We start from the raw sequence: 17,707 nt of genomic DNA, 5'->3' as shown, positions 1-17,707 counted from the left end.
TTTTTTCTTTTTTTCTGCCGCCGGAGATAAGAGTAGCTAACTCTGGCAGGGGCAGTGGCCACGTACGGGACTCTGAAACCGCGGACGACAGATAATGGACAAGCTGCGGAATGTGACGTCACGGAAACGTGGTAACCCTGCCACATTCTTCGAGCTCCGCGCCGAAGAAAAAAAAAAAAAATGACAATCTCTACAGGCGTGAATTTTCCAGGAAAGCAAGAATAATAGATGTGGCAAAGTTTTCATCGAAGTTGGTACTTGGCAATTGTTACGTCAAAGGCGGCGAACAACAGCGAGAAAATGCCAACGGATTCGTCGGTTGTTTTACTGCGGCAAGCGGCAATTACTGTTGGAGAGATTTGTCGTGCGTGATAATCACTGCTATGGAGCAAAGTATCCCAGATGGCGCTCACTCCTATTAAAGAGTGCATATAAATTTGTAGTCGCTAGCATTTGTCTTTCGTTTGCAAAGTACAGGTGTTCAGTACTATGCTCACTGTACCGCAGACAAAGCAGTTAACGGAACTGGCATTTGGACGAGTCGGGTGCGGCCTTCATCCTACACACACACACACACACACACACACACACACACACACACACACACACACACACACACACACACACACACACACACACACACACACTAATGACACGGGCAAGAAGACGTTTCTTCTTTCGCTCTTGTCAGCACGTCACAATGCCACTAGCAAGCCCGCGCCTCCCCCCCTCCCCTCGTGACGTCACTGCACAAACAACTCGAGCAGAGTTGCGTCGTTATCCGGCTCTGCGAGGAAACGCAGCCGATGACGTCACTCGTATACCCCTGCTGCCCCTTTGTACGCGACTTTTTGTGAGTGGCGCTAAGAGTCTCGACTACTCTTTCCAAAAAAATCCACACGTCGCTGCAATGCCACTGCCAAGCAAGCATCCCGGGTAACACAGCAACGCTTGGAAATGTCGACACCGCCCACGCCTGGATGACCTTTCCGGCGGCTGTGTTCTTTCTGTCTCGTGCATCTGCTATGCTCCAGTGCCGGTGATGTCTTTAATCGGCCACGAGTAACAGGCAACGTTCCGCTCCAGAAGCTACGCGAGCAGTGCGGTCATGGGTGTATGAGTCACTCTGCGCGCTTCCCGGCGTTCTTGACCTGCGACACCTTCTTAAGAGCAACAACTACAACTTGTGGATGCAGTTTTTCCGTCAAATCGCGCATTACTTGGGCGCACTACTATGCACTGGTCGCGTGACGCGCTGACCGCAGAAACACGTCACTCCTGTTGATCGGTGCTCAATAGTTTCGGATCTCCGGCGCCTTCGACTAACAAGTGCGCCACATTTCGCAACGTAAAAGTGTGGCTTCGTTTTACATTGAGTTAGATGACGCGCGTCTGCCTCCTCCCTTCATATATGCCGCACTATTTTTGGTCGGGAATGCGCGCAGTGAGAAAAGTATATCTCTAGCCTTGGTAACGATTGTCTGCGGTGTACAAACAGTACAGTGCGTCAACAGAATAACTATCGGGCACCGTTTCTAAGCACGTATATTAAGCGATCGCACTTCTATAACGTAAAGAACACAAGCACGCCAGAAGTTATAGGTGTGTCAGCTTACACTGGCCGCATCACAACGGACAAAAAAGAAAAGAAAGAAAAAGAAAAAAGCAAAGCAACCACGCGTTTGTCTCGTGTCAGCTTCGCAACTACAAAGCAACACCGGCCCGCTATTTTTTCTTCAGCTCACATTGCTTAATAAACAGGACGGAGCCCGCACCCAGCTCATACCGCTACAATGTGTGTCGGCTTCTGAAAGCGGTCGACGGGAACTGCCGGCACGGCGCGATACACACAAACAAAAGAAAAACAGAGGCTGGGCGTCGGGAAACACAGAAGAGGTCGACCCAGTAGTGTGACTGGGCTCGTTTCGGCAAAGCCAACACAACGCCAATCAAACCCAACTACGAGCCGAGAGAGAAAAAAAATCGAGAGAATCTCACCACAGGCGATCAGGAAAGACTGGTAGCGGGAAAAAAAAAAAAGACACCGCGAAAATACGGCACGCCGATGAAAGAGACTTAGAACGAGCCTTCCAGAAGTAGGCGACTGCGTCTCTCCCGGGCGCTGGCGAAGACGAGGTGGTACGCCGCCCGAAACGCGCTCTCGACGCTCGCGGCGTGGCCTAGAAGAAGCGAGAGCCACCGACCGAGCGAGCGAAGGGAAGCAAGCGAGCCGCGCTGTTCACGGGCGTCCCCTCGACTCGTCGTCGCTGCTAGGCATAGCGCGACGCCGACGATGGGGGGCTCGCCTCGGTCGACGACGGCAACGCGACTTTTCCTAAACCCCGCTTCGCTAGAGGAAAAACAGAAGAGGGCGCACTCACAGCACGCAGCGGGGACAACACCCGCTGGATGGCTTCTTGACCGCAGCGGCGTCGACGCAGCATCCACAGTGGAAGAAGGCCGGCCTGCCGGAAAGCTCGCGGCCTCGTAGTACACCAGCGGCAGCACCACCAGCACCACCACCCACTTGAACAACACAAGCACCGTAGAGAAGAAGCGAGCCTCCTTCGGACAAGAACCGATATTCCGCGGCGACCACCACCACCGCTGGCACTCTTGTTTGCAGACGCCGCTTTGTTTTTTTTTTTTCGTTGTTTTGCTGTCGACGACGCCGCAGTCGTTTTCCGGGCTACTTCCAGGCGCTGAAGTCCGCAGCCAGCCACAGCAAGCCGCTAGAGAGGGGCTCGCAAACGCAGCAGCGTTAGCAGCGTAGTACGCGAGGCTGTGAGCGCGAGCGAGGGCGCGGAAGAGGGAGGAGAAGCGTGGCGTTAGGCTTAGCGCCCTCGCCTTCGCAGCTCTCGAGCCGAGAAGAGAGCGACACGCTTGACGGCTGCGCCGACAGATGGCGCTACCTGTTTTTGTCCCCCCTTCGCTCGCACCGCCGGCTGCGCCCGATTTTTCCGCGCGCGCCGAAGCAACCGAGCCGACCGAGAAGCTCGTGAAAACGAGCGACACGGTCAGCGGCGGCCCGCAACGCCGTTGGCCGGGAACGCTGCCGCAGCAGAGAGTCGTATGCAACTTACGTTGATGGCGCCGACGTCGTCGAGGGCAGCGAAAATCCAGGGCGAAGACGGGCGACACGGTAAAAAAAGAAAAAACACTGACGCAGCGACGAACCTTCGCAACCCCCCACCCCTGAGACTGCCGCCGAGGCGTCGCCGCGGTCGCCGGTTCTCTCGCGGACGAGGAAGGCAGCGGCGCCGGCAGCCAATCGCGGCACGCGACACGGAGAGGCCGCGGCGCCGACCAATCGGAGAGGACGTGGCAACGACGAGGACCACGCTTCGCTTCTCGCAATTTCTCGCTCTTGCTCTCTGTAGCAGCGGACAACGCTGACAACGCGGAGCAACATCGCGCTCCAGACGTCGCGCTGCACGCTAGCTTTTTTGGAGGTGATAAACCTTAGCCTGTAGAAACGATGACGTATGAGGAAGGGAGAGGTGTCGCGAACGGGCTAAGTCGCGGGGGAACTCGTCGGGTGCTCCGAAAAATCGCGCTGTCAAAAGGCACTTGACAGAAGCGCCACGTGCGATCTTGCGCAGCGCGAACAGGCGGCGCATATTTCGACCGGAAAGAGGAAAATAGAAGGTAGGCGACAACGGGGAGATCGCTGTTGAGACGACACGGCTGGCGGCAGCCGCTAGCTTTCATTTGACTAATTAAGCGTCGGGTGCGCGCGTGCGTTCAATTAGGGGCCGCGTTAGCGAGAGATCTGTGCCGGTGCAGAGAGGGTGGGAGAATCGGGACAGACAGGCGAAGAGGTCGCGGCTTTTGTTCGTGGTTCCGGCGAACTAACACTTCTCTGCTTTTCACACTCTTTTTTTGGATCCACGTCGGGAGAGTTTGCAAAATCCCTTTTTCCGTTGACAGCACACTTGTTGCGTGGCGGAGGAGACTCAAAAATAAAGCGAGAAAACGGAGAGGAGGTCGCAGTGTGTTCGTGTTTTGCCATGGCAACGTGCCAACTCACTGTAAGATATTTTCTTGTATGTTCTAACGTGTTACGAGGGCGCGGGATTTCAACCCTGCGCCCTTGGGCTTAGCAGCGCAACACCAAAGCCACTAAGCCACCACGGCTGGTCGCTTCAGTTACGTAATAAAGAAAAAGAACGCATGCTAAATTCACAAAACTTTTTGCTCGTAAGTGTTGTTTGCCACTAGCAGGCCGCCTTCACTAATAGTGTGCCCGCCATCACGATTGGCTCGCACATACTCTCACGAACAGATTTAGCGTAAGAAGTTTTCTTTTGTGAATACGGGCCCAGATCTGGAGCAACCACCAAGGGTGTGCACTGTGTTAAATGAGGCAGGCGTAGTTTGATCCGGGTCCGGCAGCGATGCGAAATTCGAAGGCGCAATCAAGAGAGTACGCGCTGTTAAATATAGCGACATCCGTGAACTAAAGATTGATTAATTCGAATTCAACCGCGTTCAAACTAACCAAAGCGCACTCAGACATTGCTAACAAATGTTACATTGCGAATGTACAAAGAAAAAGGAAGAGAAAGCTTTAATTAGCTCGGGGGCAACTTCTATTCTTCTACTGAAATACACATGGAACGCCGAATGCTCTATTTAGACAAGTGCTGAAAGAAGAAGACGAATACTACCGATTGTAACGAGCGAAATTTCAATTTAGGACCTCAGTTTCCTTACAAGATTACCGAAAATTTGCACGTTTAAAGAATTTGCGGTAGGGAGCTTACAAATCCGTAAGGCAGTATCCGAAATAAATATCGCAGTTCCGTAAATATATAGCGTCCGATGTTGGAGCATATCAAACGGACGAACGTGACATGTATACATGTCACGCACGTTCGTATAAGCTGTGAGCTCGTATACGAGCTCACAGCTTATACGTGAAATTGTAAAGAAGTTTGGGGAGGTTTTGCAAAAACCCTACTTAAATATAAGTGGTATCTCGTGGCGTTGCGCTTTCGAGCATGAAGTTGCGGGTCCGATTCCCGGCCGTGGAGGCGGCAGCATTGCGATGGGGTCGGAATGCGCAGACACCAGGAGGTCCAAATTAATTCGGTATACATCACTCCACGACAAAAAAAAAGGAAAAAGAAAGGAAGTTTGAACTCTTTCGAGCTCATCTTTTCTCCAAACAGTCGTCATCTATACCCTTTTCACGTGCCTTGATTTCCTTTCTTTAAAGCTGCGCGCCCGGTATACTTCCAGGTCGCGTGACATATAGCGTGACACACATAGCATTCTTGACAGGATTGAAAGTATTCCAGGTCACGTGACATATAGCATACCAGCATATATAGCATTCTTGACAGGACAGCGTTACACGTCACGTGACATATATCATGACATATATGGCATTCTTGACGGGAAAGAATTCCAGGTCACGTGACATATAGCATTCTTGACAGGAAAGTATAGCGAGCGGTACATAGAGTTTTCAAGGAGGGAAACGCAAGCAATATTACCATTATTGCTTGGTGAGAATTAAGATACAACCCGAAGAGTGCAAATTTCTCTCCCGCCCTCCACCCCCTCCATCTCTCTCTTTCTTTCTTTTTTTTTTTTATCGTTGCGCCATACAGTTTACACGGCATCCCAAAGCCCACGGCGCAACTACAGAACATCTTTTTAACTCTTTCCTCTGTGTCCTCATTCTAATCCCTATCACCCGATCCCTGTGTAGGGTAGCAAACCGGAGACTAATATCTGATCAACTTCCCTGTCTTTCCTCTTCATCTCTCTCTCTCTCTCTCACGGTACATTAGAAGGTGTACCACAATCTACTCTAACCTAACCTCTTTCTTACTGCTCAAGTTTGAGGACCCGACATCAACCTTCATATTGAGGTTTACACTGCCGCGTTGTGTAGTGACGTCGAAGAATGCAACACATGCCCATAGATGTGAGTTAAGGGTTTCAACGCTTTCTTAGTCGAACGTTTGCTCCCCAGAGAGACGGGCAACACTCGAGCCGCAATGCTACAGCGGCGCGACAGTACGCAGTCGTCGAAATCTAATCTCGCCGGCGGAAATCGCCCGCTATTTATATACCCGTGTTCGCCGTACATTCCAGATTAATCGTTGATGCTCGCGCAGAATGTACAACACTGTGTTCGCGCCGCGCGCGGGCTATCTGATAAGACAAGACTACCGGCGACAATGCGTACGAGAAATTTCGCATAGAGTATAAGCGCGTCCAGCGATAACTTGATAACAGTGATAACCCGGTGAAAAACGGACGCCGGTCAAAAAAAATCAATAAAAATAAAAGCGATCCGACGGGCAATTGGTCAGCGATTCAATTAAACGCGATAGGCAGTCCGCATGACAAAGAGTTCCCATAGATAAAAGAGAGAGAGAGAGAGAACTTTAATGACAACCAGCAGTATAGTCGGCTGGGCCTACTAGGCCTCCCACGATGGGACGTCGAGGTCTTGCCTCTTCGCCGCTTCGTATAGGCCTGCTGTATAGCCCAGAGTTGGTCGTCGAGATGGGAGCTGCGCAGGGCGGCGTGCCATCTCGACGAGAGGGTCACGGAATTAAGGGCTGGGTATCGATGTCTGCACTCCCATAGCATGTTGGGGGAGTGTTTCTTGTTGAGTTCTACAGATCTTGGACGTCTGGCTCGGGTAGATGTCGGGGTATGTGATGTGACAGCGTGTGAGGGAGGGGTACGTATTGGTCTGTAACAGGCGAAGGGTGGTTGCCTATGCTTTGTTTAACTTGCGGTGAGAGGTGGGGAAGGTTCTTCTTGCGAGGTAAAATGACTTCGCCAGGTCGTTGTATCTTGTAAGGCGGTAGCGTCCTGGCGGGTTGCACCGTCTCCGGCACGGTTGACTAGTCCTCGTGCTATATACGGAGTGTGTAACCTCATTGAGGTTGGTGAGGTGCGGGTGGACAACGCCGGCGTGTGCTGGGATCCAGACGAGGGTGATTCGCGCCATAGATAAGAAACTTTTTTTTGTCTATACGTACAGGAACCTTATAGGCGTTCGGCGCTTTTCTGCGCCCCCACGGTGGGCGCCGGGGAGACCGAGCTGGTGCATTGTGGGATACGATGAATGCGAGGGCGTTCGTGACGCACTGTGTGACTGCGCTTATTTGGGCCTCCGGTGAAGCGATATCACCCTGCAGCGTCCACCGGTGGACGGTCCACCAGGTCCACCAGGCAATCGTGCGCCTCTGGCCCGCGTGTCCTCTCGATTGTACGAGGAACCAATGAACAAAATAAAATAAAATGCTGTTGTTGGTGTCGCCACCTCAAAACGTCGCTATACTAACACCCACGATTGGAAGTGGCAGTTCATATTATTCAGTGCCCGCCCCCGTTTCTTCACGTATAGCGTTGTTAGTCTGATCGTCTTCGTAATGCTCCCATTCCTCAGCGCGCACATAATACGTTTTTGGCGATGCGAAGTTACGTAGTTCTAAACCCGGGTGCTCCAGTTTCGCGAAGGTTTTCTATTTCTGGGAGTTATCGCAACACGCACGTACGCAAACAAACAAACAAACAAACAAACAAACAAACGCACAGACACACCTGAGGGCCCACAGAGACACAAAGTCTGCTCCCGGAGTCCCTACATAGGATTCGAAATGTTACTTGAAATGCAGCAAATTACACTAAGTCGGTTCGTGCAGCGGCCTCTCAGGCGAAGCGTCTCCCGCTTTGCGTGTATCTGTATGGGCGCATGACAGAAGCCGGTGCCGCGCTAAACCTCCATCTTACGGCGCAAATTAGGCGAAGCCCTTATAAGCTGCGGCAGCGAGTCGCAGGAACGCGCACAGGCAGACTGACCGAGCAGTTGTTTACGTCTCTGAACACTCTCCGCGTAACACGCCGGGTGCACGCATGAAGTTGACTGCGCTAGGAGTCTCCTACAATTCTGCAAGAGGCAACTCTGTGCTATCTGTGTTTAGCGCAAAGTTTCACGGCGAATCAATTCCAACCATAGGCCGGCTCGCAGTGGCGCTTCTGTGGTATTTATGCGAGCTGCAGGCATGGCAGCTATAGCATATATGCCAACGTGGCAATAATTGACAGCACATTGATTGATTGATTGATTGATTCATTTGTTAAACATCGCCCTTGCGGCTTCTCGTCTTCTCAAATTGTCTTTTTTTCTTGTCTTCGCAAATTGATCATTTTCAACATCATGCCATGAGTGCAACAATTCGCAATGCAATAGCCATCTAATTTTTCTAAACGCAGAAGAAAGCAATGAGACAGAGTGCATGCCTTCTTAGAGCCTTTTGAGCTGGTCAAAATAAGACGGCTTCGGAAATTTTGGGCCAACAAAAATGTATATAAAGCGTACTAAATAAAGCCATAAAGAATGCCCCAGCCATAAGCATCGAAGGCTAGACAAGGCCATCTACCGACCATCTTCTCCATGGTACACCGCGGAACGATCCCAGCAGTTCCCTCTAACATGGCCTCCGAGATCCGTCGCCGCGCGCGCCGCCTGATCTCGGAGGCGATACCTCTGGTGTTTTTAGCATACATCTTGGGAGACGTCGCCACGCTGCACCTAACTTAAACGCGCGCGTCGTGGCGGAGGGCGATTCGAAGGAGGATTAGCGCCAAAACGCGGTCCCCGGCGGTCACGCGCGGGAACCTCCAGGCGGTGGAATCAGTGTTTTAATTAGAAGACGTCTCGACAGCCGCATCCATCCAGTGCTAATGCGAAAGCCTCCCAAGCTTCGCGTTCCCGCAGCGCACCCCGTGCACACGGTGGAGCGAGCGATTCCCCGCGTGTGTGTGTGCACACTTTGTCGTGCACACACATTCCGCGCCATCATCGCGCCCGCGCTACCAGTTCTTGCCGGCGCTGAAGCCAATCCACTTCGAGGGGAACGTGTGGGGGTGCATTCCAGAAGCGCGGCCGGTCCGCGTGTGCTGCGACCGGCCAGGTGTCGCGCCTGTAGCAACGACGATATGGCACCGCTTTTAAGTGCGGCGGCGTTATATGCCCCGACACGAGGCTTGGCGCGGAGGGTTCTTGCAGAGGGAAGCGCTGAGCGATAATGCGTGCACAGCGCGGGGAATATCGGTGAGGGAGAGTGGATGGGGGGGGGGGGGGGGGTCGATTAGCTATAGATGCTGCTGTAGCAGCCCCAGACTAATGAATAATGAGTAATGATACGATGTCACTGCTTTTATCTATCTATCTATCTATCTATCTATCTATCTATCTATCTATCTATCTATCTATCTATCTATCTATCTATCTATCTATCTATCTATCTATCTATCTATCGTGATCAGGCCGGGCAGAGCATGCGCAGAGCGGGCCATCGTAGAACGTTTCGTTGTAAAGAACCCCTAGCCTATACAATTCGACGGTTAAGAGGAATGCTACAACTTCGAGACGAAATATTGAAAAAGAAAAAAAAAAGAGAATGTATCAGGAAAGTGTCTCTGCTTGGTTTTGGTATGGGCTCCCTCTACAGTTGACATATACCGAACGTGGAAGATTGGCCAAGAGTCGAATGAAATTATTTTTAAAAACACCCACATTTATTTCAGAATGGAAAGCTACGCGGTAATATTTGGGAAAGAATGAAAGGGCTGGGAAATGGCAGAACGTAATAAGGAGCTTGGCAAGAAAATCACTTTGAAACAAGCGGATGTTACCCAACGGCAAGTGGAATCGCATCGCATTGACAAGAAGGGGGAAAAGGGGGGGGGGGATGAGTGCTACGTTGTAGAAACACGTCGCGTCTGAAAAAAAAAGAGAAAGAAAGAAAAGATCAAAACGTGCTTTACACTAACCATGCGAGACAACCAATACGTTTTCTTAAGCTTACATTTTGAGTGCTAGATTTTCCTGGGGTTATTTCTTCCTCTTCTCTCTCTATCTATCTATCTATCTATCTATCTATCTATCTATCTATCTATCTATCTATCTATCTATCTATCTATCTATCTATCTATCTATCTATCTATCTATCTATCTATATCTATCTATCTATCCATCTATATCTATGTATCCATCTATCCATTTATCTATCTATCTATCTATCTATCTATCTATCTATCTATCTATCTATCTATCTATCTATCTATCTATCTATCTATCTATCTATCTATCTATCTATCTATCTATCTATCTATCTATCTATCTATCTATCTCTTCTGTGGAACTCTTCCCACATTGCAACATTACGCCGCACTCATTTAAATAATTTAGCGGCGCACTCGCGCATAAGGTGCCTTTTCCGACTGGAATACGCCTGAGATTCTGCCGCCAACGAGGAAAACAAAATACGGGAAATAAAAAAAAATCGTCGCCTCCGAAAATTATTCTATTCATCGCGAAATAGGACAAAGGAGAGACACGAGCCCGAGGGGGCGCTGTCGTCATCGCGTCCTTTTGTTCGATTTCGCGTTAAGCGACAGGAGGCTTCAGCTCGGAGCCAACTACAATTTCCCCGTTCGAATAAAACGCACTAAGGCTCTCGCGAAACTACCACTGAACGGATTTGAATGAAATTTGAAAACAGAATGCTGACGCTGGTCCTCAATTCTTTTCTTCTTTTACGAAAATTGCCGAAAATATGTAAATCTGAAAATAAAAATAAAATACGAGCACGAAGTTTACAAATCCGTTATCGCAGTATTGACCACTCTATACAGACAAGCGTGACTCAACGTTTACCGTCTGCAAGGGGGTGAAAAAAAAAAACTTTTTTTTGTTCGGTGCTGTTCGGGGCATCCTCTTAAACGCACTCGCCTGTTTTCTGGAAAGTGTGTGTTCACAACTTGTAGTCGATTTTTTTTTATGCGACCCTTTTACGGTGCAAAGAGGCAATGCCAAAGCACAATGGCTATATGTATCATGCCATTTTACCAACCACAGTGATGGCGTTGTTGATCCACGTACGGGATTGGCCTCGTATAGGAAGCTAACGTAGTAAATAGGATAGTATACACTTGAAAAATGCGTCGGAACTATGTAGGCGTAGCTGAGGTAAATATTCCGCAACGATTGGCGCTTAGATGTTTCTGGGTTGCATTGGCCGTACAAACAAGCAGTCCTATACAGGTTTCAAAGTCCCATGCCAAGCGATCAGAGAGTATTGTCTGATTCACGCTGGCAATTTGAGAGACATGTCGCTGCTCTTCGTTGAGCCACGGAAACCGATACAGCCAAGATATATAGTTCAGAACACACACACACACACACACACACACACACACACACACACACACACACACACACACACACACACACACACACACACACACACACACACACACACACACACACACACACACACACACACACACACACACACACACACACACACACACACACACACACACACACACACACACACACACACACACACACACACACACACACACACACACACACACACACACACACACACACACACACACACACACACACACACACACACACACACACACACACACACACACACACACACACACACACACACACACACACACACACACACACACACACACACACACACACACACACACACACACACACACACACACACACACACACACACACACACACACACACACACACACACACACACACACACACACACACACACACACACACACACACACACACACACACACACACACACACACACACACACACACACACACACACACACACACACACACACACACACACACACACACACACACACACACACACACACACACACACACACACACACACACACACACACACACACACACACACACACACACACACACACACACACACACACACACACACACAGCTGATGATGCACGTTTCCGCGCCCAAGCGAAACTTCCGCATATTTGTAGTTACCGAGAGGCTTACACAGCGGTTCGCGCCGAAAACCTTGCACGAACTGACATCACGCAAATTTCTCGGAAATGAAAACAAGAAAAAAAAAAGATATCTCCAAGTCGTCGTCGCTCGTGCAGCACGCGACAGCGCAGCCCATTCATGGATGGATGGATGGGTGGATGGATGGATGAATGTTACGAGCCTCCCCTTTGGAACGGGGCGGTGGGTTGCGCCACCAAGCTCTTGCTATTATACTGCCTAACGTCCTACCCAAGGTAAAAAAGCAAAAAAATAAACGCTATGAACTCTCAGAACCACATTTTCCGACCCCCTATTGCGGACTTTGCTTTTCTACGTCTCCGTTTTTTGTCGCTTCCCTACTTTTCTTCCACCAATCCTCCAATCGCCTCTTACTAATCTCAATTGCGGACATGTTTACTTTTCCACTGCTCCCGCTGAACCCAAGGGCTTCAAGGAGGCCAGTGGTGCCTAAACCGACCGCTGGGTAGACGTCTTCACATTCTAATAAAACATGCTCCATAGTTTCCCTAGCTTTAACGCAGCAAGCACATGCTTCTTCTTCCTTCTTATATCTCGCTTTATTGGTGCGTGTTCTAAGGCATTCCGATCTCGCTTCGAAAAGTAATGAGCTTCCCTTTGAGTTATCATAAATTGTTTCTTTCCTGATTTCGTTTTTTCCTCTTATGTAGTTGCTCATGGCAGGTTTCTTTTCTATTGCCGCCACCCATGAGATTATTTCAGCCTCTCTGACTTTCCGCTTGACGTTCTTTATTGCCGTGTTGCCCACCTTACAGGCCGCATACTTGCTGGTAAGCTTCCTAGTTCTTTTCCTCCACTGTGAATCAACGTTTTTCCTGTACAGATACCTGTACACTCTCCCAGCCCATTTACTTTCTTCCATATTCCTCAGGCGTTCTTCATACTCAATTTTACTGCGAGCTTCCCTCACTTAAAAACTAGTCCAGCCCATATCACCCTGCACAGCTTCATTTGTATAGTCTTCCCGTGAGCGCCCAATGCAAGGCGTGCCACTGACCTTTGGTTCACATCGAGTCCTGATTGTACCCCTGATTTAAAGCAAACAAGCGCATTTCCAAAAGTAAGTCCTGGAACCATCACACCTTTCAACACACCTCGTACCTTTTGTATCCCCATAGCGCTCTGTGCTTCATTATGGCTGCATTTCTCTTCCCCTTCACTGTTATTGTTTTTTCCTGTGTTTCCATATATCTATTGCCCTCGTTTATCCATATACCAAGGTATTTATATTCTCTTACCCAAGGTATTTCCTGGCCTTGTATTGCCACTGTCTGTTCACTGTCTTCATTGAATACCGTAACACCTGATTTTCTAACACTAAATTTCAAACCTAAATTTTTGTCTTCCTGCCCACAGATATTAGCCAGACGTTGCCAATAACTTTGCTTGTTGGGCAGCTACACAATATCGTCCGCATAAAACAAACCTGGAAGCTGCTGTTTACTACTGTGCCCGCCTGTCTGTATGAGATACCGAATATTGCTTCTCTCTGGCGCCCTATCCATCCTCACCATGACGTCACAAACTCATACACGTTCAGGCAGCGAGCACTGCGCCGGGGCTCGCACAAGTGCCAGAGGGGGGAGGGAAAGGCTCGGCGCGCGCCTTTCCTCCTCGCCCGATTCCCGTGGCAACGCAGAGAAGCGGGACATTCACAGACGCGTACACGCGTTAAACGCGAAAGAAACAGACGCAAGAATAATAGCTAGAGAGATTACAGGACCGGACGCCAATACGCGAAGTCGGGGACTCGCTTACCACTTCGCCGCGTGCATATTCTATATCTAGGTGCTACTGGTATACATACACACATCACATTGCGGAGTGCAGCACCAACACTGCGGAACAGACGCTGCAAATGGACGACAGGGTCTCTGTTCTCGCGCCGGCGCTGCTTACGGTGTTACGTCGTCATGTCGACCGGCACGGCTAACGACCATTTTTTGCAGTGTACATTTATAATATACACACTCGCTCACGAGCACACAATGGCTCACTCGCTGCCACTTACACAGGCGTGGACGGCGGAAGGTCCGGTCTCCAGGTGCCATAATAAACGTTGTCATTAGACGACTCCCTCTCTCCTCTGCTGCTCGTTGTTCTTTCCCTCTACTTTCTCCTGGGCCGCCCACTCCATTACCTCTCCTCCCTATACACTGACCGATGTTCATGTCAACCGTCGGCTCAAGTGTCAAGTGTTCAAGTGTTAATACGGTGTGGCCAGCAGAAAAATGAACCGCTTGCATAATTCTGCAAGTCGGCTGCCCTGCAAAGCTGTTTTGCAAAAAAATAATAATAATAAAAAAACATTTCTGATCTATAAGTGCGCGGTCCTCAGCCATGGAATGCGAACACCAAAGGCTTTCCTCGTAAAAAAATTCATCACCGCCCTGGTTTATCCGGTAATGTTCTCTACATCTTCGTTTAGTTGAACTCGACGCAGGTGGATCGAGTCAGAAGTCGAGCCGACTCGGTGTCAACGCGACTGCGTTTGCATGCGTCTTGCCAAACGGGTTGGGTCAGTGAACCCACCCGCTTCCGCAGGCGGGTTGACCCAACTCGCCTGGACGCCGGCTAGGCCTGATCCGCTAGCGTTTGCATGAACCAGACGACCGGTTTTTGCGACCGACGGAGCCGACTCGATCCGACTTTGTCGGGTTCGTGTAAGCGTATAGCTATAGAGGCAATGTGTTGCCCCCATTGAACAGATAGGTGTCCCACGTGACGTCATAGACGCTGCTACTCATCGTGGCGCCCGAACATCATGCCGAACATCGTGCCCGACATGGTGGTCGCGTTCACTACAGTGTAAACTATTTATAACCTTTACCACTGCCGAACCGCCGCAGAGTAGACGGGGGTGCGGGGGTTTAGGCGGTGGTGAAAGGTGGGGGTGCAGAATGGGAAGAATAGCCTGCTCTGCTAGTCTGTGGACCAGAATAGCCGTAAGAAATTTTGATTGCAAAACGGCATTTTCCGCGCATGCGCAGTATCGCGACAAATCGGAATGTAGAGAAAATGACAGACGGAAAGGCAAAAAAAGAGAGAGAGAAGAGACGACAGGCCAAGACCGCCCCCACCCCCCCTATATACCTCACAACAAACGTTCATTTTCAGCGACCAGTGTGTATATACTGAAACCTTATCGTCATTACACACGCGCGGATCACTTTCTTGGGACGGTTACGTAACTCCTTATCTTACAGGTGCACAAGTGGCATGCTCACACACTCAGAACCAAGCCGCGCATTCTTTCTTGCAAGCCTTCTTTACAAAGGTATCTCTTTTCCATTCCTATTTCCTTCTCCTAAAAAAATAAAATAAAAATAAAATGCTCTTCGCAACTCAGTCACGTATCGCGATTTACGTTTGCCACCTGTTGCACAGAATTACCCCGTATGCGTCCCTATTGTGATCATCCAAAGCGCGAAACGCTTCGGGCAGTCCATCAAACACACAATGCCACTTCGAGGCTTTCAAACTTTCTCGGTGATATAGCTCGGTCTCGCAAATATCGCACGGCGAGCAAAAAGGGGGAAAAAAAATCTTGCTAAAGTTCGACAATCGCAGATGTCGTGAAGTTTCGTACGCGGGTCGCCATACCATGGTCGCCACGAATGTATACAACTGCTTTCGCATACTGTATAGGGTCGCTATATAGGCTTGTCAGTTTTAACACCGGTACGTACGTTCTTTGCCGGTTTTCCGGTTTCCCCTAAATCGGAACATTGCAGAGTTGTACCTTTTCGGTAAATGCATTACGCTTTCCGGAATACCGGGTTACCACGAGAGAGAGAGAGAGAGATAGAGAGAGAGAGAAGGAGATTCTTGTTGATGGGAAGGAAAAGTTGGGGTAAAGTGCAGCGCAGTAACAGTCTCTCAGCAGAGAACACCTCAACCGCGCTGCACAGGGGGGTACGGAATGAAAGTAGAGGGAGAGAAAGAGCACCAGAAGCAGCAGCACGCCGCGGAAAGGCGATGAAGAGAGACAGAGAGAGTTCAATTTTGTAAAAAAATCTGAAGCTCGTCCTATCTTGAAGGACGAGCTTCCGACTTCCGACTACACGGACGGAGAGCTGTGTAGGATATATGCAGCTGCCAGCTTTGAAGTGAAGCTTTGCAGCCCATGAACTCCGGGTCAACGTTTGCCGCTGCCATGAAGGAACGCAAGACGCGCTCAAACGGACTCAATAGAGACTTTTAGCTTGTACGCTATTCCGGTAAACGGGAGCGGTTTGGGCGGATTACCGGATGGTCGGGGCGTAAACGTGAGCGGTGAAGCCGCCTGGTGTTGTAGAGCTCAACCAAACAAACGCATAGCTAAAACTGCAGTAACTCACCATATCCTGCTTCGCCACTCGTGCAAATTTTTGGCAGCGGCGTAATGGTGAACACGATTACGCCACTGTCGAAAATTTACGCCAGCAGCTAAGCAGAATATAGTAATTAGCTCTGTGTTTGTGTGGTTGAGCTTTGCGCCCCCAATCTGGCCGCTCACGTTGACGCCCCCGCTAAACCGGAAAACCGCCCGCGCTTGCCCGAATACCGGACAAGTAACTGACGTTTGTTTATTTATCACGATAAGAGTGCATGCGCAGAAAAAAAAAAATGCCTTCTTTATTTTCTCTTTTGCTAAAAAAAATTAAATATGCCATTTGCACGAGTGTTCTAAGTTTTTGACAAAGTTCTGAATGTAACGACCTGGCCAACCTGTGTGAACGTTAAAGTCCGTAAAGGTCCCGCGGATAACGACGCTGAAACGGGGGTTGGGGGAGGGGGGGGGGGATATTGCATGCATGGTTTGAAAGTTTGTTCTGAGTGCACGTTTTCTTGTGGGATCCGTACGAACTTTATGCGATTATTTGCCTTTAGACGCATCACACAAGGAGTAGCGAACTCCGCGCTGTCTTTAGATCACAGTGACTTTTTGGGGGGAGCTTTTCCTTGCTGGGAGTTCCGCGCGACTAGAGAAATCTGGGGACATTATTGTTGGGGAACCTTCTTTTTTTTTTTTTTTTTTTTGCTAAAGCATCTAGTTTCTGAATGGGCCTTTGCCAAAAATAATATACGGAGAATGACGTGCATTGCTAATTTTAGACCGCCGCTTAAGTCCTTCGTCCAAACGGGATCATATATCGGCTGTTGCGGAGTTCCTAACGGCGAAGCGTAAGTTTTTTTTTTTTTTTTGTCGTCAGTCATTGACACGTGTCACATGGGGCGCACGTGACACAAGGTTTGCCGCTCCGCGGTGCCAGGGCCGTTGGCGACGCGTGAGGGGCTCTGTCCATTTGCCACGCCCAGCCGATAAACAAGAACTACATTATAACTTGCGAAATTAATAACTTCCAATAAAACGAATGTGCAGTAAAAAACGTGTCACTACTATCATTGGCCTGCGGCCGCTAAAGCAGCATCTAACGAAGCTCGCCTCTTCCCCCCCCCCCCCCCCCCCCCCCCGTTTCCTTCTCCCGCGCTGCTTCGATCCGCTCGACAGGAACCCTCAGTGTCAGGCCTGGTGGACAAGCATATATAGGAAAATAACATGTGCAGCAATAAACTCACTCAAAGGGGGAAATGAATCAGACATGAGCGCAACGCTTTGGCGCGTTGCCATGAGAGACGGACGAACTTGAAGGAAGAGCTTATTGCGGAGTATCTATGCGCTGTTACGTAAAGTGCAGCTCGGCTAGGGACAAACGGAACAAAGCGCTCTCTCGTCTGCAGTAATGAAGTACCCAGGCAAAACCAAATTCAGAAGCCAGATTCCCCAGCAACATGTCGCCG

At 49.7% G+C, this 17,707-nt stretch overlaps 1 protein-coding gene across 5 annotated transcripts in view; it reads right to left on the bottom strand.

Annotated features, from left to right (window-relative positions):
- The window catches only part of Hers (Histone gene-specific Epigenetic Repressor in late S phase), a 262,505-nt gene that overhangs the window by 83,560 nt on the left and 161,238 nt on the right, over positions 1–17,707 (bottom strand). Inside the window, exon 1 of one of the 5 annotated variants that reach the window (XM_055072493.2) lies at positions 3,084–3,312. The exons of 1 other annotated variant lie outside the window; for it this stretch is intronic. The gene's annotated coding sequence lies outside the window, so the exon portion shown is untranslated. Of the gene's footprint in view, positions 1–1,998; positions 2,336–2,381; positions 3,010–3,083; positions 3,313–17,707 lie in introns of those variants that run through there. 3 more of the 5 variants (XM_055072492.2, XM_050181109.3, XM_055072495.2) reach the window with 3 other exon arrangements.

Source organism: Dermacentor andersoni, chromosome 7, assembly GCF_023375885.2.
Source record: "Dermacentor andersoni chromosome 7, qqDerAnde1_hic_scaffold, whole genome shotgun sequence".
In the NCBI taxonomy this organism is placed as follows: Eukaryota; Metazoa; Arthropoda; class Arachnida; order Ixodida; family Ixodidae; genus Dermacentor; species Dermacentor andersoni.
The sequence above is the reverse complement of the archived record's forward strand: the minus strand, read 5'-3'. Positions and strand labels throughout refer to the sequence as shown.